Below are 24,480 nucleotides of genomic sequence, written 5' to 3'. Positions count from 1 at the left end.
CGTTGTCATTCGCTAAAGTAAATGTCATCACAATACTTTGTCACTAAAAGACGTTACTTGTATGTGATTGAATCCCTAACAATTAACTCACTAAACCGAGCTCCAAAGAAATTTTACTCACTCGACGGATATGAAACAGCGTCGCTTAATCGGTCTATATCGTTTTTCTAAAGGTAAATCATATCCATCCAATAGAAAACAATTTTCACTAGCTTGGTAATGAAACCGAGGAGTGGGTCTTCATTCAATATTTTGTTTGTGTCAAATACTTTGCAATAAACACACTGGAGTGGTTGAGCTTTACATCATCAGGCTGTAATCTGTAAATCAAGCTTACATCCGATTTGTAACTGTATTGTTTACCTAACCGAGTATGCAGAGATTGATAATTTTGTCATTTAGTGATTGCTGAACATACCACTTCGAAGCACTCCGTTGATCTTAATTCTCTTTGTCGTTATCATCAAAGTACATTTGTTTCGAGTTCGTAACAACCGACTTTTCTATGACATGATAAATTTTTGACAAGTTATGCTTAGAAGATTGGTGCATACCGCGAAAAATAATATACCACTCATATTGATACTGTTACTCCATTGATCGGTATTCTCGAACGGGTCGATTTTCAAACGAGTAAAATTTATTACTTGAGTTGTTCTGCTTACTATATTTAAATGTAAACTCGCCCGTCTTTCAAAACCACAACAAACAATGGTAAAAAAGTATGCAATCAAACACAACAAGTTTTACTGTAGGACACTAATTATCATCCCACATAACTCATTTCTTACCGAAGTCGTAGTAAGTAAGTTTACTGAACTCGTGCTTGATGAAAACGAATGGTGCCAAGTATGCTTTTGTGTTTGAGTGAAAAATAATTATTTAGAGTAGTGACAGTTTGTGACCAACGAATGCAAATCGATCATGATATTACAATATACGCTTTCGTCAACATAACGACTTGGCGCAGGAGAAACACTTTCACGTTTTTTCAATAACTTAATCCTCGAGACTTGTTACTTGTACGATGCACCGTTGGTGTGCAAACTATAACGACCATTTTGTATGATAGTATGTTTTAGTTGTATTGTTGTGATGACAATCATATGATGACTCAGCAATTTTCGTTAGCAAAGTAAATTGTTTTGTGCGTTAGATTTGTGGAAAGCAAGTCGAATACATACTCTTTTGTGGAAGTAACTGTATTACTGTGATATCATTGGTAGGTCTCTCAAGCAGTCACCGTGGTTTTAATTTTGAAAGATGTCGCGATGTCGGTATAATGTTTTCTAAAAGTCAAACTCGGACGGATATCATGACTGTGTAGGACTTACGATAAACATTATACTTATGCAACTTTGTTACAAGAACTATGATATTTCTGTAAGTACTATAGTTGTGTGTTGGATTATTTGAATATTTAGATGCGTGACCATTCGTGTAAAAAAGTTCTTGTGACATCAAAAACAGTTTGTAGAGTCTAACCAACCATTTAGTTTCGTAGTGTGAGGATATCGAGTAAAGTCGATTACTTTGTGTGATGTAAATATCCTTCGTAATTTTGTAAGAGTTGTGAGGATGATCATTCGTATCCTACAAAGTCACTATTTGATACTACAAAATATTGAATGATCGCTAACACACTGAGTTCATAACCCAAGATAGTGAAAATTGTTTACTGTTAGACTAACATAATTCGTACCCAGCAAAACGATAGACACCAATGGCTCGATGGAGTTTAAATCTAGATTGTATTAAGCGAAGTGATGAGTACCTCCAGTAATAAAATCGAAACGGCCAAACAAATTTTCTGTGTCTTCGTTGTTGCAAATAACTATTTGGTATGATATTAGTTGAGTGTGTGACAATTCGTATCTGTCGAGGTTGAATGTTTAACCTTATCGAAATGAATCCAGAACACATGAAGTATACATTGATCACAATAGAATCGATGAGAATGTTAACCACGTAGAGTGTGTTTGTTTAAAAGTCATCTCCAAAACGGGTACTTCGATCGGTATTAATTCCATGTCATACAAAAAACATGAAACCATTGTACAGTTTCGTAGTATGGGAATATCGAGTGAAGTTGATTATTTTTTGTGTGACGAAAATATCTTGAATTGATATTGCACACTGGTTTCATTACCCAAGTGAGTGAAAATTGTTTTCTGTTGGACAGATATGATTTGTATTTAGAAAAAAACGACCCACGCCGATTAAGCGACGCTGTTTATTATCCAATGAGTGAGTGAAATTTCTTAGGGGTTTGATTTAGCTAGTTAATTGCCGGTGATTCAATCACATACAAGTATATGGTTTTTTAGTGACCGAGTATTGTGACGACATTTACTTTGACGAATGACAATGGGAACATTTCCAATTTCTCTGATCGTGTGTGTTACACAAATAGTTCTAGTATGCAATCAGCGAACATCATACAAATTGACAACGACTTTCAGTAGTTTGGTTAGATGATGACAATTATTCTGGAGGTTCAAATCGATATCACTACTATGAACAACAATACAAATACATTTTTGTAGATTTCAGTGTAGCATATACTTCGATTTTATTATTATTATGAGTTTTGTATTAACCAAGGTTGGTTGAATAGGATCCTTCCAGTAAAGATATTCAAAATTGCTTCTCTGCTGATCAAAGTCTTAGAAGGTTACCTCGTAATGTTTTACATTTCATGCATTCGACAGAGAGTGTGAACAGAGTTTAACACGGATTAAATGCCGCCGCCCGGAGTCCAAAGTGATTTATTCGTACTGTGTAAGGTTCGCATGTTTCAATTCACTGTCACAGATTATGACAATTCTGTATTGTACCGGTTGTTAACCAGCAAACGAAATTGTTGTTTCATCTTTAGTCTTGGTAACTGGAAACAATTACATTTGCGAAAAATATTTTCTGATATCCGCGATACGCAGAGTGATTTGTACCAAGGTGAATAATTTCCCAATCAAGAACATTTCAGACAAGTATAGTTTTACAACTCAACGTGTTATTAACCATGGTAGTGAAAAGTTTGTTGCTGTCATAATAACCTTTACCACAACGTCGGGTCTAATTAACGCGAATAATTTAATAATCAAGTCATGACATGACCAACTATTACATATGTCACATCAATGTATCAATCCTTATGTTTACAGAATGATAACTTTCGATATAACACCAGCGTTCGATTGTAAGAAATGAATTCTCAACTACGTTGGTCAGACTTTCAAATCTCGTATACTCAAACATATTATGTTAATCTGACTCGTGTAGGCTTGGCTGTTTTTCATACTGATACTGTTTGAGTTGGTCGGATAAGTTACAAACGGATTTACTTGACAATGTTTTTGTGGTTGACTCTTTGAATATGGTAAGATGGTAAGATGTCGAGACGTAATGCTATTTCCGTACACTCAATTACAACAAAACATAACCCGCATTCAAATAATCCGTAAGCTACAGGTGGATTTAAAACTTGATGATGTTTTGTGGTTAACTCAAGTCAGTGGTCATGTTTGTGTTGATTTCAGGAATGATCATGACGAGTTGGCCGGGTAAATTAGGTAATGTGGTAGTAACTATGACCGTACAGAGTTGCTGACATTCCAATATCTTTTACGCTGTAATATACGGATTCACTTGTGATAATTTAATTCTCAGTTATTGTTCAGACATTCAAATCTCGTATACTCAAAATGAAATAGGTTTATGTCAAGTCGTATATGCGCCGATTAGTAAATACTTTGTCTTACAGAATAGTAACGACCTTTACAGTTGAATAAAAATTATCGGTCATATGAATACAACCAGGATGAATTAATTCAAGTTTGCGAGTTGTAGTGATATAATCAAGTAAGTGAAAACTAGATTTTTAACATCGGTTAATGTTGTGAATAATTCTTTTGAGTATGGTAAGATGTTAAAATGTCTCTTTGACAAACGGAAAGCCGGATCGTGAATAGAGTTGTAATGTTTCATTACTTGTTTCAAATCAATGTGCGTATAATATCGAAATGGTACTTGCAAAGATGGTAGTCATGTTTGTCAATCCTATTTCAATTCACACTACACCAAGTCAAAATATTTCATTTCGGTTTATCTCAATTTATCTATAGTACATCTCGCGAATGGATTCCGACGCCCAAAAATAACTGGCTCGATATGTCTGATGCGTTATCCTGTCAGCGACCGTAGGGTTTTACAAATATTTCACACCTTTTCGAATAAGCGTTAACTTCGCAGAGGATTAGGGTTGGATCAGAAATAAGTGATAATTTGTCGGTATTCGAATCACCGTTTGCGACGGTTCTGTTATTCGTTACTTAATCTTACCAGCGAAATCCATCTCTGTGACATACTGATTACGAAAATATTACATTGTGAGCGATCGGTATGTATGTAACAGAAAATCGCGAGTGATCGCTATGTCTGAGGTGTTATCTTGTCAGCGGTTGCGGGATTTGCAACCTATTTCACGCCTTTTTGAAGTGTTAATGTGTGAACGCGGCTATTGTTGATATTGGAATCACCGTCTACGTCGGTTCTGAGACAAACTAATTACAAAAATATTACTTGTGCATGATTCCTACCTCTGTAACACTGAACCACGAGAGACGGCTATGTCTGATGTGTTATCATGTGAGCGCTCGTAGGATTTTACAAATATTTCACACCTTTTTGAAGTGATAGTATGTGAACGCGGCTATTGTTGGTATTCGAATCGCCGGCTACGCCGGCTCTGTGGCAAACTAATTACCAAAATATTTCCTTGCAAGTGATTCCTAGATTTAGCAAACGATTTCACACCTTTTTTGCTGAAAGTACGACATGCCGCCTGCAGTCTATAACCGAAAGTACGAATCACCGCCGCGACCATAAGAATAACGATATATTGAAGTCGCAATCACCGTAAACGTTAGGATTAACTCGAATCGGTCATATATAATATTTTTGAATATACGTACTAAGTAATGGCGTTACTGCTTACTATACTTGATATTCAACACCACTTCACAAGAGATCCCTATACCTATAACGGTAGTACACTATCACACAAGAATCCGCGGGCACATCATCGCCACAGCCTATACCTGCCGTCACCAGAGATCCCATAAGAAACAATGGCACATCACCAGAGATCGCGTAAGAATACATGACAGGCACATCACCGACGCACCCTATATACCTGAAAGTACGACTCACCACCACGAGTTTTCACGGCACATCACCGACGCAGCCTATACCTGAAAGGGTACCATCGCCAGAGATCCCATAAGAACACATGGCACCTCACCAGCGGAAGGGGGGTCAAAAGGGTGCCATCACCAACACGAGTTTCGCGGCACCTCACCAGCGGGCCCATAAGAACCCCAGGCAGGTCACGACTGATCATACTAACTACTAGCATTTACTGTGTCGGCGTTATCGAAATATTTTTACAATTCCTATAATTTTATAGATTTCGTCAAATAGAAGCAACAAAAACGAAAAAAAAAAACACGAGAGGTGCTATATGGTATTAGTAAGGCATGCCAGAGTTCTATCCGTGTTAAGCATTTCTTCCAGATCTCCACTATGCTGCGGTAGTCGGGTTGATAGTACAAATCGATTTGATTATATGTTATGTAGTGTAGTCGTACCTAAAAGTCCATTTCAATACTTAATTACCACGACCCACAGGAGACATATCCCGAGTTCTAAAAATTCAAATACAGGGGTGGCCAACCTTTTACGCCCACGGGCCACGTGAGATTTACGAGCCATTGCGCGGGACACTTTAATGTCGATGACCCTTTTTAGCCGTCCGATAGTAGGTAACGTATCAGTGAAAACAAGACTTATATTACTACGCATCAAAATTGATAACAATCATGTCATGAAAATTCAGTGTGCAGCGATGTCCTAGCCGCGCAAAGCGCGGAATTCTTTCAAAGTTAATGTATGAATTCTGTAAATAATAATGGTTGTTGCATATATTGTTGGATTATTCGGCGCTTGAACATATCAATATAGATGATTTTAGTGAACATACGTCCATCATTTTGTGCAAAGGTCTCACCGCCGACGATCTTTCTGTGTCGTTGTAGGACGTCACCTTCTCTCATAATTGCGAATATAGTTCGACTCAATTATTGAAATTGGGGGTATTTTTAATCTCTTATTTTCTGGAAGGGGCATCTATGGCGGGCCTACTAAGAAAAAGAATTCGAGTGACAATAAATCGCGCAAAGTGCTAAGAAAAATATCAAGTCAACTGAATCTTCCATGAACTATTCTACTCTATTGTCATATATAAAGATCTGCGAAAAATGGGACACTGGCTACGCAAATGCGTCGTAACCGATATATTAGTCATAAACAACCCAAATTTCGCGATCAAGCAAATCAAACTTTGGTTGTCCTTGCAATTTTGCAATAAACTATCTGGGTATTTTATCTTTTTATATTATAATTAATTTCGTGCATTGCCTCGGGGGTAACTCAAAACCTTCTCGCGGGCCACATTTGGCCCGGGGACCACTGGCGGCCACCCCTGGTCTAATATATGACTACAATGAGTTACGCAATACACTTTATTCCGTCTTTTGCAAGACTTCCTGGACGTAATGAACGAGCAAGCGAAAGTATTTTTAACTAAACTCGAATCGCATTCCACTGCAAAAGATACATTCGACATCTTCAATTACGTGACATTGTGTACGCTCGACATCATTTGCGAAACGGCGATGGGTCAATCGATCAACGCCATGAATGACGCCAATTCAAAATACGTCAGAGCCGCATACAGGTAATGATAGCATTTCACTCGGCAAGGACACCAGATTGGCGAGCCTTTCAGCTATGTATAGCCTTCGATTGCAAGATAAAATTATTGGTTGGTCGAGGGTGAAATAGAATTTGCTCGATGTATATATATTTATAATTATGTGAAATCTCATTATTAAATGTAATTTTCAGATTTTCGAGACGGTTTGTGGCAGCACGCTCTAAATATTGTCTTTGGTTAGAGCATCGGAACTCGTGCTGGACCGCCAGAACACTCCGTGGTATTGGCAGTGTTGGGATCAAGTCACTACCTTCGAGTCACGAGTCATTTCGAGTCATTGCACATTTTGACTCGAGTCAAGTCAAGTCAATCGATTTTCGAAGGTGACTCGAGTCAAGTCAAGTCAATCGATTTTTGGAGGTGACTCGAGTCAAGTCGAGTCAAGTCAAGTCAAGTCACGAGTCAAGTCACAATTCAAGTCAAATTCCCTTTTCGCAGTATGAGGCATGATTACGTCATTGCATTTTGCTAGCTGTCTGATTAACAGATTGATGTGATCATTGGTTCTGAACCGATGAACGAATATCAAGTTAAATATACACGCAAGAAGGCTCTGTATCGCTCACAGGCATATACGTAGAACTGTTCAACTACGTAAGTAATTGCATAGCCTCAGTTTAGAGTTACCAGCCAAACTTGAAAAGCGAATTGATAAAATGCAATACATTACTCATTTACATGTTGACATGATGCCATTCGAGCCTACACCAGTGGTTGAGGAGTATATAAACTAAATTCGAATTTAATTTCAATAAAACAAGAGGTTTGGTTAAGGTATAAGAACAGAAAACCGAAATGAATATTATGCTATTAAAATACCTCACTACTAGTATACGACAACCTAAGCTGTGCGCTTCAATCACTATGTGTGTGGTCATTTTATTTATGTGAGACAATGGAGGCTCAGTGAAACACACGATCAATGAGTGATTTGTAGCTCTCACGGGTTACACCAGCGTTTCGCGAACAATCCGAACATATGGAAGATACAGTGATTTTTATCGACACCGATTACTTGATGACTTGAAATTGACTCGTGAATTTTGCTCCGAGTCACGAGTCAATCCACATTTTTGATGCGCCGAGTCAAGTCAAGTCAAGTCATTTTTGCAAAGTGACTCGAGTCAAGTCAAGTCATACGAAAAAGGTGACTCGAGTCTGACTCGAGTCAAGTCATGACTCGAGTCATCCCAACACTGGGTATTGGTGGGACCCGGTCTACTACGCAACAAAACGAGGACGCGACTTCGCAAACACTCTCGAGATTCTGCACGGATTCACACGAAAGATAATATTCGAACGAATGCAGAACAAGAAGACTAATGATACTGCAAGCGCTCCGAAAAAGCGACTGGCTTTTTTTGGACATGCTGCTCGAAGCATCGCGTGATGGAACTGTTCTCTCGTTGAGTGATATTCAAGAAGAAGTCGACACTTTCATGTTTGAAGGTTTGTCAGATATACGAAATGTGTTATAATGCAGGTCTAGAACGATGTAGCTGTCTTACCCATCTCAAAATGGTACGTTTGCCTGATTGATCGCTTAGCTTGCATTATTATAATTACCTTCCTCTGTTGAGCATATGCACTATGTTGCTTTCACATGCTTGTCATGGATATTGCTTGTATCGTTTCATCCGTCGTTCTAATTGTGCTGCAATATAGATTATGTCGCTTGAAACCTCTTCCCCTTCAAAACGTTGTTCAATATTTATCTCAACCACGTGTCCCTATACACACTTGTTTCTGCTCTTCGAATTCTTGTGAGGTTTTTGGAGTACCTTATTCTATCAAAGCCTTCAGTAAAGTGTAATTGACATATACCTTGGTAAAAATACCGGGAATTTTCGTTTTCTAAACTATACTATTACTTCACTTGGACTTGAAGGACTATAGTTTATTATTGTTGGAGTTGAGTTGGAGTTAGCCTGTATATAAATGAAAGTTGAATATAATTTTCAAATCACTGTTACAAATTAGAAGTTCTAGCTAGAAGGCGACGTGCCCAACCTTTTTAACTTCGTGACCCCCGTTTGAGAAATTTAATAGCTTAAATCTTCGAAAGATGAAGGAAACATTTTAATTGGAAAATTAGAAAACTGGTGTATGAAATTATAGTGGAATGGACATAGAGATGATAAATCGCAAACTGTATGATTTTAAAAAGAAATGGCTGCTGAAATAGGCTCATGGCCCATAAGTTGGGAACCCCTGAGTTAGACCCTCACGCGTCATTTATTAAAATTAAATAACCATTAAATCACACAGAAATATATATCCCACAGCTTTAGCACTGAAAGCTGCAATATCATTTATATCTATGTGAAGTTGTTATCCTACGCTATTTTTAGGACACGACACAACTGCTGCCGGGATCTCTTGGGTATTGCATCTGGTCGGTACTCACGACGACGTCCAATCTAAACTGCACGAAGAGATTGACAAGGTCTTTGCCAGTAAATCCGATGAGAGCAACTTGACGATGGATGATTTGAGGAAATTGGAATACCTTGAATTGGTTATAAAAGAATCGTTGCGCTTATTTCCGTCCGTCCCGATATTATCGAGAAATACGACAAGCAATTGTTTGTAAGTTAACTGAGTACGCAGACGCCTCTATACGCAGACTTGGACAACTAAATAATACTATAGTTGCATAATTAGACTAATTAAAGCGAAATGCCGGTATTCTAATTCTAATTGAATTTGTAAAATGTTTCTATGCTCTCATGTTAATTCTGACCTAATTTCTGGTTTTTCTGAAAACGCTACAGAAAAACAGTATGGAGCCAAACGAGCCAAGCTTGCTGCACCGACATTTTCCATCATATCATATGCTCATGAGAATCACCTCTGATTTGATATGAACTGAACTTGACTCAAATTTCAAGTTTTCGCGAATTCAGTAATTCTAATCTAATCTAATCTGGAAGGAACTGTGTAGCTATATTATTATTATAATTTAGAAAAATATGTATAGCTATAATTCTACTTCTACTTTAATTTGAAAAAAAAACGAATAGCTGAAATTCTAATTTATTCTAATTTGGAAATGATGAAGACTTTTAATTTGTCCAAGTCTGTCTAGACGCAAGGTTTGTCTTGTATTAACCTTACACATTTGTGTGACAGGATAGATGGCCACAGCATACCAGTAGGGACTACCGTTGTTGTCTTTCCTCATATTCTTCATTCACACCCGAAGTACTGGACCGATCCCAGCAGGTCAGTAGCTATAACTCATGTCAACGTTATGATACCTAATAAACTGGCACATGTACTCCTATGGAAGAATGACGAACATGTACAAAATCATAAAGTTGTACTTTTCGCATGAAAGAAATTTTGCGCCACGGCAATTGAGGTATCATAATTTATGGGAATTAGGGAAATTTCCGAATATGTCTTTTACAGCACGTGACTGTGTCGTTAGATCTGACACTGTGAGTCACGTATCAATTCTAACAAACCCCCAATAGCTGGTAAACCTCGAACATGATGCAAATAAATTAGTAACTCTATATTTAGAAACAACATCATTGTTAAAAGATTAAATATAATAGATGCGAAGTCCCTAAACTGATATAACCCAACGCTTACCTGGTTTATCTGGACTCCTACGCGTTTGCTTCGATGTTCTTGCGGCGCCTCTACAAAAAAGCCCAGAAAATAGAATTGCCATACGTCCGGAATTTCCGGACATGTCCGGTACTTCACTGTTTAACTGCCTCTGCGAGGAAATTCTAAAACATCCGTAAATGTCCGGAATTTTGCAGGTTCGAATTTGACTAAAATATTTTCGTAAATCGACATAAAATTATTTCTTTTGGGAGCATATTTATTATGGTTGTCCAAAATTTGGAAAATCTCAAGAATGATGGGTATCAATGTCTCATTCTATAGATTATTGATAAAAAACCGCAATGAGCCTGGAATAAGCTCACAGGAAAGTCGTTAAGATTTGTCGCAAAGCGTTTGAAAGTAGCTACCGACGAGTGGGCGTGCCAGCGACCATGGAACGGCAATCAGACTAGTAATCACGAAATCACAGCTCCCGATTGGCTAATCAGCTATGCTTCAGTGATCACGACGGTAGTGGATTGCTGATCAGTAGGGCGTTTTTTTTTTAATTAAAAAAAAGAAAATTTTGACCTAAAAAAACTAAATTTAGACCAAATTTTGACCTAGCGTATGCAAATTAGGTGTTTTCCCACATAATGTTAAAATTGCACCACTTATCTTCATTTCTGGTTTGAACTGACTGTCCTAACGAAGTAGTTTGGCCTGAAAAAACGTTTTGGCTTAGAAACAGGCAACTTTTTACATGAAAATATTTTTTTTTTAACGAAATCTGGCCCTATGAAGAATTCCAGTGGTTACAATATGTATTATGGTAGAAATAATTAAAATATTTTGTAATACAACGAGAGATGCTTTCCTGCATTCTTGGGTAGAAAGTGCACGTCCTTACTAAGAAGCTTGTCAAGGACGTTCAACAGTAGCAGTTGTTGGCCGACAACACTCAAGTTGTGCGTACACTGCTGGTGCTGGTGACACACCGGGTGGCTTCATTCTGACAATGTTGTCTACATCACAATTTTTCATCATGCGCTTCTTAATATAAGAATGATGCAATGCACAAGATGTCTTTCTTCAGTTAGGATATTGCGGTACGTTGACCATAACACCATGTCTACCTATTTTTTTTACCGTTTATGATTCACAATGAGCAGACGATCAGCCGTTTACAACGGTAGGCCTATAAAATAGTCTAAAAGTGGTAAAATATCAAATTATAAGTTCACCGACAGTGCTAAATCTACGATACAAACAAAATGCAGACGTCAAAAAATTTATTGATTTAATGAAAAATTTTGACATATTTTGACCTAACGCTACAATTTTGACAAAATTTTGACAAATTTTGACATTTCAAAAAAAAAACCACCCTACTGAGCACTTGTTAAAGAAGTCTACTAGCGTCGGTGATTCTGTAAGCGCATTGTAGGTTGGTTGGCAGATAACGATTTAAGATTGATTCAGGACATATTGAGTGACTAGATACATGATGATGAACAAACAACAGCTTACTTCACACAAACTTAAATCATGACTGACTTACTGTGAAGGAAACCGCCGTAGCCTACATGTCTGTTTTTACCGATGGATAGCACAGAACCTGCGGAGAAATATTGCAAAGGCGCTTATGCAAGAGAGAGAGAGAGAGAGAGAGAGAGTCTTTATTTTCATCAAACCAAAATACATAACACACGGCGGTGGTGGTGGTACAGAAAATATGCATGCACAGTATTCGGTATTAGATAGGAATGATCGATAAGACCGTGAAGGTCATCTAGTCTGATCACACCAGCATCAAACAGGTACACTTGACTCTAAACAGTCTGGCGAACGAATTTCTTGTCTCAGAAGAGATGCATCATAATCAGGCCTGTTTATTTTTGGATTTCTCCAAAAATAACAAAAATAGCTTATTTTTGGATGTTTTCAAATTTTATTTTTGGAGGATCTCCAAAAATAAGAATTGAAGGTGTTTTGAGCCCTCTTACTACTGAAAAAAAAACACCAAAGGTATGTTATTATCATGTATTCAAGTCCTCCAACACATAGATATCATCAGTGATCTTGATCTAACTTTGCAATACATTCTTCACAAATTTAGTATTTGGCCTGGAGGATGCCTTCTAAAGAATATTAATCACTGCGAGACGCCCCCCCCCCCCCTTGATTTTTGAGATATCGGCCTCGAACGTCGCAATTGTGGGAAACATCGAGGTTAGGGGTCCAAAAATGGAGGAATGTCTAACTCTTCAAACTTTCCAATCTTCCAAGCCTTTGCTCCTGAAAAGCGCTCGTCAGTAATGCGCTTGAAACCTCATCCCATGCGTGCCTCATTGAACTTGACAGCCCAACACCCCAACACCCTCTGACCTTCCTTGTGGCGGTCCTCGTCCCAGTCCTCACCTGGACACAGTCGTTCAACCAGGCGCATGAGCTCCTCCTGCTCCATGATCGGAACGTCAAGACCATGAAGCTTCGTGACGGTGGTGCTCAGCTACGTGCGAGCGGGACCATGCGATCGAGAACGATCGGATGGACCACAGCAGCGAAGTTGCACACGCCGGACTGTTTTCGTCCATAACATCAAGGAGTTTGGTACGGTCTCCAGTCAACCAAGAGGCCACCCTCTTCATTGACAATAAACGAGCGTCAACAAACTGGGGGCGCACGCTTTCCATCTACTCTGGATCAAGTTGTGTTGCCGTCTGAAGCATCAGCAGATGAGTCCCGTCATCGTGTGGACGAAGTGATTGTGACAGAGGTGGCTGTATATGATTTCGCCGTTCCCTTTGCCTCACTCAAGCTGCCTTCCCGTCTTCTCTACATGTCGCACTGTGAAACTTATAGGAATACAAAGGCGGAGGGGCGGGCAGGCAGGCAAGGTCAGCAGAAACGTGAAGTGGATTGAGTGGAAGTAGTTTTAGCGTTTCGGTGACCCCTTCCCTCACATATATGCTGTTTTGTGTGTTTTTATGAGTTTTCTGGTCGTTTACATCGCTCTGACTTGTTTATTTCACTGAAAAACATCATCCAAAAAATCTTATTTTTGGATGTTTTCAAATCTTATTTTTGGACAATCTCCAAAAATAAAATCCAATATCCAAAAATAAACAGGACCGATTATAATTGAATACAAAATATAAAGCTTAACAATGACACTACTTGGTCTGATCTTATTAGGCTCCAGTCGTGCTGTAAAACTCGAGTCTTGAATGCTCTAAGGCAGTGGTTCCCAACCTGTGGTACGCGAAGGTCTTCCAGGTGGTACGCGAGTAGATTCTGTCTTTTTCGATCGAAGGGAGTTATTAGTTCAGGTGAGGTTGATTTTGAGTTTTTTGAAGCCGTCGTCTCACGCTATTCCCAAGCTGCTAATTTTCCCTTATACGTGGGAATGCGAGCAAGGATTTTCATCCCTAATGACTATCAAGTCGAAGAAACGAAACCGACTTGTTGCGCCCCTACATGACTTTCGATGCGCTGTAAGCAAACGTATGCCACGCATCGACAAGCTAGTGGTAAATAAACAAATGCAGCCATCGCATTAAAAAATTGACTTTTGTTGTGTGTTATTGTTATTTCATTACGCTGTTTTTCCTGTGACTGGTGGTGAAAAAATACAATTCCATACATCCCATCAACCCTGGCTGATAATGCCTAGTTCAGCGGTGTCAAACTCAAATTGCCTCGCGGGCCGGATCGAAGTCATGAAATCGCTCGCGGGCCGGACCAGTCAACGGAATCCAAAATTTTGCCTCGTGCCATTGCTTTTCGCTGGAATACTTTATTATCAAGCATATATAGATAATACACGGATCGTAGGGGTTTCATTCTAGCGAGTCGCAACACCATTATTTGCGAGCAATGCGAAAATACGATGTTCGTCCGGTTGAATACAGTTACGAACCGCTAAAACAATGGCATTACCGGCGAAACAAGTAGACATATTTAAGTGTTTCCTTTGCTTCAGTCCAGGCGTGGCCAACCTGCGGCCGTAAGAGGGAATTTGTTTGGCCCTAGACACGCAATTCAATTAGTATGTGTTGGCGGCCGTCGACTTGCAATTCGAATTGACTGCCGATTTTTTGAAAGATTTTAATTAATCTTGAAATTTTCTTCGCGCTGCGCGCGATTCAATACGATTACATTTTTCGATTTTATTATAGTAGCACCCTTTGCAATCAGAGCCCCACAATACAGATGCCAACATCAGTGGAAAATGATGCGACTCACATGGAAATATCAGCTCGGAATCGTTTGCTCCTCACTATACTAAAAATCCTGATGGGAGGTCATGAAATAACAGCATGCTACAAAGTGACTAATACCAATTGGCCCACCCGAAGATGCATCATAATTTATAACTTGCTTTAAATTATCGAAAACACTTCAACATCAGCTCTATACCAGTGAATCTGATCACACGGGATAAGAAAGGATAAATGTTTCAGGGTAATATGTAAAACTCTATATCAATGACGAAATTCATTGGTGAATCTGATTTTTTTTCGCGCCTAGCGCGACTATGAGAACTTCCTTCATTAACATTACCTGTAACCACTCGCGATTTTGGTGCGCATAGTAAGTCTATCATTAAATAAATTAGTCCGGAGTTCACCAGAAATGGACAATGGACATAGACACTTTAACCTGAGTATTTGGCGTCCAGCAGCTCGTTCATTACGACTATGCCCTGGAATGCGGCCGTAGGCTACACGAGTAGTCGAAATGCGGCCCTGAATGGCAAAAAGGTTGGCCACCCCTGCTTTAGTTATAATCGGGCGTTAGCCCTGCGTATGCGTTGCGATGAATACAAGATATTTAACTGTCAACGCGGACGTTGTAATTTGGTTTATTACTTTGGATTAGATGGATAATATCATATTTTTCAATGTACTCAGAATTGCTATGCGGGCCGGTTAAAATCGTCCGGCGTGCCGGACCCGGCCCACGGGCCGTATATTTGATATCCCTGGCCTAATTCAATAGAATTTTTTAATACACCTCGCATAGGTCAAATACGTGATTATGACGTCATAAATGGTGAAAACACGCGTAACTTTATAAGTGGTACGCGAGCACTGCATAAAACCTCAAAATGGTACGTGGGTGGAAAAAGGTTTGGAACCACTGCTCTAAGGATTGGCTGAATCAGCTTTATGTTGGGGACTTATTAAACTCTTACAGCAAAATGAACGTAGACACAAAAAGGACACTCGAAAAACATGGTCAGGACTCAACTCTCTCCTACACCAGAAAAAAGGCCATAAGTCTGTTTCGGAAATTGTGAATTCGGATACCGGAAACAAACTTTCAGACCCGGCGGCCATCGCGAATCACTTCAATGATTATTTTTGTAACGTAGGCCCTAATATTGCTTCTTCTATTACAAAACCTGTGTCGGTCAGGTCAGAGGTGAGATCGATATCTCAGTCGATTGTGCTTGAACCTACGACCAAATTCGAAGTCGAAGTAGCCATCCACAAACTGAAATCGCACAAGGCCGTCGGCTATGACCAAATCCCATCATTGTTTTTTAAACTGTTAAGCTTTCATATCGGTCTATATATGGCTCACTTTTTCAACTTCATGATAGAAAATGGAGTCTACCCAATCTATCTAAATAAAGTCAGAGTAGTCCCTGTACACAAAGCTGAGGATAGAACTAATGTCACCAACTACCGTCCGATATCCGTTCTCCCGTGCATCGGGGTTGTATTCGAAAAGTTGCTCCTCTCCCGCATATCCTCATTCCTCGCCAAAATGTCTGTCATTTCCCCTGAACAATTTGGCTTCCGAAACAAACACCAAACCACTCATGCCCTCCTAACAGTGACCGAACAGTATTATGATATCTCAGATAAGCGAAATGTGGGATGTAGCATTTTTCTCGATCTAAAAAAAGCGTTTGACTGCGTAGATCATGAAATTCTCATCTCGAAATTGGCACGTTACGGACTTCGGGGCCCACAACTTGAGCTCATGAAAAGTTACCTCACTGGACGCCAACAAATGGTTGCGATCTCAAACACCTTGTCCTCTCCTCAGCTGGTGACCTGTGGTGTACCCCAAAGCTCAGTACTTGGACCGGTCCTATTCACCTTATATGTCAACGACATTTTTGAAACCTCCTCATTGAACACCAAACTGTTCGCTGATGATACTCACCTCCTTTCGTCCGCATCTCCGACGGCAGCGCTGGATGCACTGACTAGTGACCAAATGCCTAAAGTCCATGAGTGGACGGCCCAGAAAAACCTTTGCATAAACGCTTCGAAATCCCAATTGCTGACAGTAAATTCAAAAAATAACCTAACCGTTAATATCGCTGGACAGCCAGTTTCCAACACAGATAATGCCAAATATCTCGGGGTTTTAATGGACTCGAACATGTCCTGGAAGAGTCATATTCAGTCCCTAGACACTAAATTATCACCGAAGTGCGGCCTGATCTACAGCTTTAGGCGCTTCATGCCAGCATGGGTTCTTCTGATACTCTTTAAGTCCTTAATCCAATCGAAGTTACATTATGGCCTCCTGTGTTGGGGAGGGGGCTGCCAGTAAAACTGCACTCAAGCCACTGCAAAAACTACAGCATAAAGTACTCCGAATCATAGCTAGAGCCCCGAAGGGGCCTGGTTGCCCATCCAACAAGTCGCTGCTGAAGAGATTCAGCGTCCTAAACATAGAAGATATGCGGAAACTAGAAATCGCCAAGTTTATGTATCAGTTCCACTGCGGTCGTTGCCCCGAATATTTTAATGATTTCTTTACCTCGGAATCAAAAGCGCACAAGTACAACACACGCGCGTCCACGTCGTCTAAATATCATATGATCGACCGAAAAGATCATCGCTCTATAAAATATGCCGGACCTGATGTGTGGAACAGTATCCCGCCGGCCATCCGACAGTCGACGAGCATGTCCACATTCAAGTCGAAATACAAGCAATTACTATTAAATAAATACAGTCCATCCTCAAGATTACCGGACCACGACTGGCCTATCGATCTCGCTTCCCATGACATGTCGCCCTATCTTGTCGCTATCTTTTTCTATACAGTATTCTTTACTTTCATTCAGTGTGCATGCCTCCTCTTTACTATGCCTAGGCCAAGGTGGGTGTCTGATTCCATAGACAAATCCAAGTCGCTTCGACATCTTCCTGTCTATTCATTGTATCGCATTTTTTGTGGTGTATTGAACTGATAAAATTGCTAATAAAATCAGTGATGAATGAATTCACTCGTAAGTGTTGTCAAAGTCGTCAATGATGCCGCAGAAAGAGGTGTAGAGGTAAGCACAGACTATGCTGGTATGACCAGAAAAAAATACAGTACGACTTAGCATGTCCTGAAGTAATCTTGAATCATTACCGGCTGTATAACACTACAAATGCTGGAATGTAAAACGAGCTTAAAATGCATTGAAGCAGTGCGATAGTTACATTTCTTCGTGGTTCCATTATATAATCTATCTGGTCGGCCAATATAACATCTTCTGAGCAGATAAGATTTTGTGCGGCATCCATCTCACGTATGGTGTGCTGTACCAGTTTGCGATGACTAATATACTTTACTTACGCCCAGTCTGACGAATTTGCAACCATTTGCAACCAAACATAACGAAGTGCGGCCTGTTCTACAGCCTTGGGCGCTTCATGCCGGCATGGGTTCTTCTGATACTCTTTAAATCCTTAATCCAATCGAAGTTACATTATGGCATCCTCTGTTGGGGGGCTGCCAGTAAAACTGCACTCAAGCCACTGCAGAAACTACAGCATAAAGTGCTCCGAATCATAGCTAGGGCCCCAAAGGGGCCTGGCTGCCCATCCAATAAGTCGCTGCTGAAGAGATTCGGCGTCCTAAACATAGAAGATATGCGGAAACTAGAAATCGCCAAGTTTATGTATCAGTTTCACTGCAGTCGTTGCCCCGAATATTTCAATGACTTCTTTACCTCCGAATCAAAAGCGCACAAGTACAACACACGCGCGTCCACGTCGTCCAAATATCATATGATCGACCGAAAAGATCATCGCTCCATCAAATATGCCGGACCTGATGTGTGGAACAGTATACCGCCGGCCATCCGACAGTCGACGAGCATGTCCACATTCAAGTCGAAATACAAGCAATTACTACTAAATAAATACAGTCCATCCTCAAGATTACCGGACCACGACTGACCTATCGATCTCGCTTCCCATGACATGCCGCCCTATTTCTTGTCGCATTCTTCTTCTATACTATCTTCTTTACTTTCATTCAGTGTGCATGCCTCCTCTTTACATCGCCTAGGCCAAGGTGGGTGTCAGATTCCATAGACTACTCCTTGTCGCTTCGACATCTTCCTGTCTTTTCATTGTATCGCAAATTTGTGGTGTATTGAACTGATAAAATTGCTAATAAACCAATGATGATGAACTAGGTATTTCTTGGATTCTAAAAGAGCACAATCATTCGCCGTTTCACCTCTGTCATGCCTGCAATTCTCTAAGGCTAAGTTAAGCTAAACAATCAAACTGTCTTTTTAATGGGCATAACAGCATAGTCTGTGCTTATACCTTTTAACTCCTTGTGCGGCATCATTGACGACTTTGACAGTCCCCAGCATATACGGCTGATTCAGCCAATCCTTAGGGCATTCAAGACTTCAAATATACCACGACTGGAACCTAATAAGATCAGACAAAGTATAGTGTCATTGTTAAGTTTTATATTTGTATTCAATGATGATGCATCCCTTCTGAAACAAGAAATTCGTTCACCACTTCCATAAGCGCCTTTACAATATTTCTCCGCAGGCTCTGTGCTATCCATCGGTCAAAACAGACATGTAGGCTACGGCGGTTTCCTTCACAGTAAGCCAGTCATGCTTTAAGTTTGTGGGAAGTAGCCGCTGTTTGTTCATCATCATGTATCTAGTCACTGAACATGTCCTGCATCAATCTTAAATCATTATCTGCCAACCAGCCTACAATGCGCTTACAGAATCACCGCCGTTAGTAGACTCCTTTAACAACTGATCAGCAAGCCACTGCCGTCGTGATCATTAAAGCATAGCCGATTAGCCAATCGAGAGCCGTGATTTCGTGATTACTAGTCTTGATTCCGTTCTATGGTCGCTAGCACGCCCACTCGTCGGGAGCTACTTTCAAAAGCTTTGCGACAAATCTTAACGACGTTCCTGTGAGCTTATTCCAGGCTCATTGTTTTTTTTTTATCAAAAATCTATAGAATGAGACATTGATACCCATCATTTTTGAGATTTTCCAAATTTTGGACAACCCTAATATTTATGCTAATTGAAATTTTTCTTGGCGTTTCGCGCGATTCAGTGTCGCATATATTGAATTTAATATGGGTTTCAACCAATGTTCCCTCTAATTTTTCACGAGTCTGCGCAAATACGCCAACTCACTGCGCAGGCCCTTGGACAACAGTGCGCAACCAGGCCCCCCATAGGGTGATAAACCGAACTTCTGAACTTCCCCCCAGACCCCCCTCGGGCTGCACGCTTTCCCCCGCTACTAATCATCTGTGTCTGGTCTTCGTTTAGTGGGCGTTCGCACTAAACGCGCGAAGCGCTAAAATTTTCTATAATTCATGATCAAATCGGTCAATATCATCGAGAAATGCATATATTGCTATCAATTTTAATCCTGTCTCTGCTCACGTAATCACATTTACAGGTAAAGCTGATCGAGTGAGATGTGTTAGTAGTATAATTGCTCGTTCGTGAAGCGTAAAATACCGGAAGTCAAGAATGTTGCATTTCGAAGCCAGAAACGCAGCATTTTGAGCTAGCTAGCAGTCGAAAATCAGCCTATGGAGCTTCGGAAAAGCGTCATTGTGGTGCTTCATGGACGTGCATTGTGTATTTCGTAGAACTACAATTACTGTATATCGTGCATATTGTTGATTTACCACGATCGGTTTTGAAAACAGGTGTTTTTAATGTGTAGTGACCTACATATTCCGCGGGGACAAATGACTATGGTATCCTGTCCACTGAATCACTATAGTGGTTATATCGCGAATTGTTTCCCGTGGAACAGGTTGGTCTAGAAGCAATCCGTGAGCGTACACAATACGAACCAAATACAACCGCTCAGCGCAAAACTGACTCACTGTGTTAAGTATATCACGAATTACAGATGTATACATTTAATGTGTTTATTAGGCACCTGTAATCAAGCTCTTTACAAAAACACGAACAATTTTATCATTCTCACATTTTTATCACCAAAATAATTTAGATACTGTTCAGTTGAAAAACCTTGAGATCTTTTAATTAAATATGAAATACAATGATCAGCGCACATATCAGATTTTTTACTTTGAAGCTGTTGCCTGGTAACGGTGAAGTACTCTGGACCTAGAAACTCGACTATCTGAGGTTTTAGGGGTGGGATCATAACCATGTTAGCTTTAAACACGCTTCTACTATATATGTGTAGATTTCGCGCCCCCTTATCGTCATATCACAAAACGCAACCAGCATGCTATAGCCAACCTAACGGATAGTTTGGTGGCATGGGAGGTTACGACTATTGATGAGAGATTTTTAAATATGAAGTTCATACTAAAATACAGAGCTATAATTATGAATTGGAAGTAAATCGCGCAGAGCGCGAGAAAATTTTTCAGTTGAGCTCAGCGTCGCGATCCCCTTCAGATGCTTTCATGACCTCAAGGGGCACGGGTCCCCCAGGTTGAGACCCACTGTCTTAGAATTATCATGGTGAAATATAGCCTACTAAGAATAAGTTTAATCAAGTCCCCGCATTAATTCGATTTTTAGTACGCATTTTATCAATATTTTAGTAAGTTTCTTCAGACTCTCGCGGGCCGCACAGTCTAGATATCCCTGAAAGAAGGTTTGGTTACTTCTTGTGACTTTAATTGTAACGGTATAATTTGCTACTTTGACTTTACTTTGAATCTGGATTAGGCATGTGAGGTACGTATAGGCTGCGTAATCGCGGCATGTTAACGAATGGGCTTGATAGTAAACGAATTTCAGCTTCAATTTATACATCCTATGGTTTTAGTCCATACACAGCAACATTAAAAAGTAGGTTTTATATTTTCAATTTCAAGCAAACTTTCGTGGGCCGTACAGAATAGCTCCGTAGGCCGAATTTGGCCCGCGGGTCGCACTTTGCTCAGGCCTGGTATAGGGTATCTTGGGTTTGGAGAGGTGAATAAGACTTTAGATTAGTTCATCATCTCCCATCTACTACTACCATATGCATCGTAGTGCTCCGACAAGGCAAAAGTTCGTTTAATCCTGAAAGTCGTCATTTTGTGGCTATTTCCCTGAAAAATTGCGTTAAATAATCCCCAAAGGCAACACGCTTTCAATATCAAATACTGCCCCTCAATATCCCCTCTAATTTTTCACGAGTCTGCGCACACTCAACAACTCACTGGCGCGGTCCCTCGGAAAACAGTGCGTAACGACAGAAAAAAAGGTCATCACTTCGGCTTTCTTGTGCGCGGGATACGTTTTTCTGTGCGCGGAGACTTCGTCAGCAGTGCGCGGCCGCGCACGCGCGCAGCTTAAAGGGAACATTGGTTTCAACGCCATCGCAAAAAATGCAATCAAAAAAAAATATACAGTTACCATCATATACTGAAATAAGTCTAATAGTAATCGCAATTATAGGAGGATGGTATATCCCTAGAGTCGGTTGAGACCGTTAGGATGCTGGAGTCAAAGACGGTGGTTCTAATCCTGGGGTTGATTTCCTCTATTCTTGGGATCGCGAAAATGTTGAATGTATAATCAGCTTCCAAATTAGGCCATGAATAAGTCTGAATAGCAAAGGTGATGGCCTTGTTTGAATAATCAGCTTATCCAATTTTGCGTTGGGCCGCTTAACGTCACGAAACATTTTTAAATTGAACATGGAGTCGTGAGCATGAAAGGTTGAAAATCACCAAATGTGGAGCTTGCTGGTGCGGACCGGCATTTTGACTCATATACACTCATCCGATACGGCCCGCCAGATGATTTCATCCAGCCAGTGACGAAATCTGTAGTGAATTCTATAGCAATCATCAGACCTCACATGGCCTATTCCATGACATATGTTCCACTCCTGTTTACAGTCGATAGGCAAGGCTTTGCTAGTGTGACGTCATCTTTACATAAAATGTGTTCACTACGGCTGTTAAAAAAGAATTTCCATACCTCATGTTTAAATCCGCTAGTAGGCGCTTACGAATGTCCGGAATTTGAGCCGCTAAAATATGGCAACCCTACCACAGAACAGCCGATAAATGGGTACGGAAGAGCATAAGCGAGGAAACATCAAATACGGACAGTCGAAATATCAAGATCGCACAATATGTTATACTCAGTATCAATACTTTAGAAATGCCAGTGGCCGAGGTGTATGTTTGATTGAGGCACCGCATCTGGTCGTTTCAGGGTCTTCATATCTGCTCAATACATCACATTGTACCTCGTCTATCGCACTGTACATGGCGTGTCTTATTCAGATAAAAATACGAGCGCCCATGATTCATAACTATTCCAAGGGGATAATATATGACGTCATTAGCTGATCTGAATTATGATTGGGTTTAGATTCAACCCAAAGAGATTTACAACTGAAGCAAACGTTGACAGACATCCTTTCTGCTACATTCCGTTTTCTGCTGGCCCACGGAACTGCATCGGACAGCGGTTCGCGTTGATGGAGGAAAAAGTGATATTGGCATATTTCCTTCGTCATTATAATATCAGAGCACGAGAGGCTACCGAACGCATGGAAGTGATGGGCGATTTAGTCCTCCGACCGAGAAATGGAGTGAAAGTTGAGATTTCTAAAAGATTTTAACTTTCAGGGGCTCAAACCATCCATATTATGTGCGCTACTGACTACAATTAGTTGCTCATGTTAAATTCACCATGCACGCATTTAAAAAGTATATGCGAATAAACTTGCATTTTTCTGCAGTTTTTACAGAATTCGTTTGCTATTTCAATTAGGTGAGTACTTGCCATATCTATATAGCCTATTGCAGAAGTCTCAAACACGCGACCCGCGAGAGCATTTTGTGTGGCCCGCGACGGAATTTTGGAATTTCAAGTATTCAATAATATATTTAAGTTCGATATATCTTTTATAGATATAAGAACTTACATTTCACCCTAAAACTACTAAAAAATCACTGACATCTTAACAAACTTCACTATCATGTCACTTTTAAAAGCTACCATGTGGTAGAAGATCAGCTAATACGCCGCATTTCTAGTTCATGACGATAAAACATGCCCCGTTGATGATTCGTGACTGAAAATTGTGATTTGGTTTGGTGCGATCTTCTCATAAAATTACTCGATTTCGGATTGACTGAGTAATTAAATAAAAATGACTCGAGTTGAGTCGGGTCAAATGTTAAATTCAGAGAGGACTTGCGAGTCGGAACGGTGACTTGTTAATCCTACGGACGCAAAAATCGATGAAACTGTCATAGAAATAGTGATATATCAAAAGGTTGTAGCTTGCGTTGCGTAGGGTATGTAGCTATCTAATCAGGTCCATATGGCAACCATTGACATTCTATGACTCCCGTGACGTATTGTTTACATGCTGGGTGTTGTTTGTTCAATTTATCGATGTATTATCGGCGGCGAGTAGGGTAGTAGTACGCTCTAAAGCTGTAACACCAATGAATTATTCGCCGATTGGACATTTCTATTCCAGGGGTTCTTATAGCCAGATTTCGTCGACCCCATTGGGGTACGAAGCACCACATCAGGGTGTGCGAGATGAATTGTGGAATTAGGCCGATATGCTGTGGAATATGTTCTAATATTCTACATAAAATTGTGGCACGTCAAAGGTCCACTAGTTGCAATATTATAACCCGAAAGTTTTACGATAACATGATGCATCCTCTGGTAGAATGTCTATAACTCATTAATTAAAAAAATGATGCCCGGCCCCAAAACAATTTTATTTAGATATTTGAAACTGTGATTTTTTCCGTGTCAAGCGTGCATAATGCAATCGTAAATTAGATTTCCACGATGTTTGTGCAATGCCTGT

The 24,480-nt window shown here is 40.1% G+C and overlaps 1 pseudogene across 1 annotated transcript in view; it reads left to right on the top strand.

The window, feature by feature from the left end:
- The window catches only part of LOC145446595 (cytochrome P450 4V2-like), a 31,196-nt pseudogene extending 7,737 nt beyond the window's left edge, over positions 1-23,459 (top strand). The window contains exons 2-7 of the transcript XR_013917320.1: positions 6,590-6,796; positions 7,019-7,055; positions 8,037-8,284; positions 9,187-9,424; positions 9,968-10,060; positions 23,013-23,459. The product of XR_013917320.1 is annotated as a cytochrome P450 4V2-like (transcript). The remainder of the gene's footprint in view (positions 1-6,589; positions 6,797-7,018; positions 7,056-8,036; positions 8,285-9,186; positions 9,425-9,967; positions 10,061-23,012) is intronic.
- The last annotated feature ends 1,021 nt before the right edge of the window (positions 23,460-24,480 follow it).

Source organism: Botryllus schlosseri, chromosome 9, assembly GCF_051294905.1.
Source record: "Botryllus schlosseri isolate E-star chromosome 9, Bs_hap1, whole genome shotgun sequence".
Lineage (NCBI taxonomy): Eukaryota > Metazoa > Chordata > Ascidiacea > Stolidobranchia > Styelidae > Botryllus > Botryllus schlosseri.
This window is presented reverse-complemented; position numbering and strand designations above follow the sequence as displayed.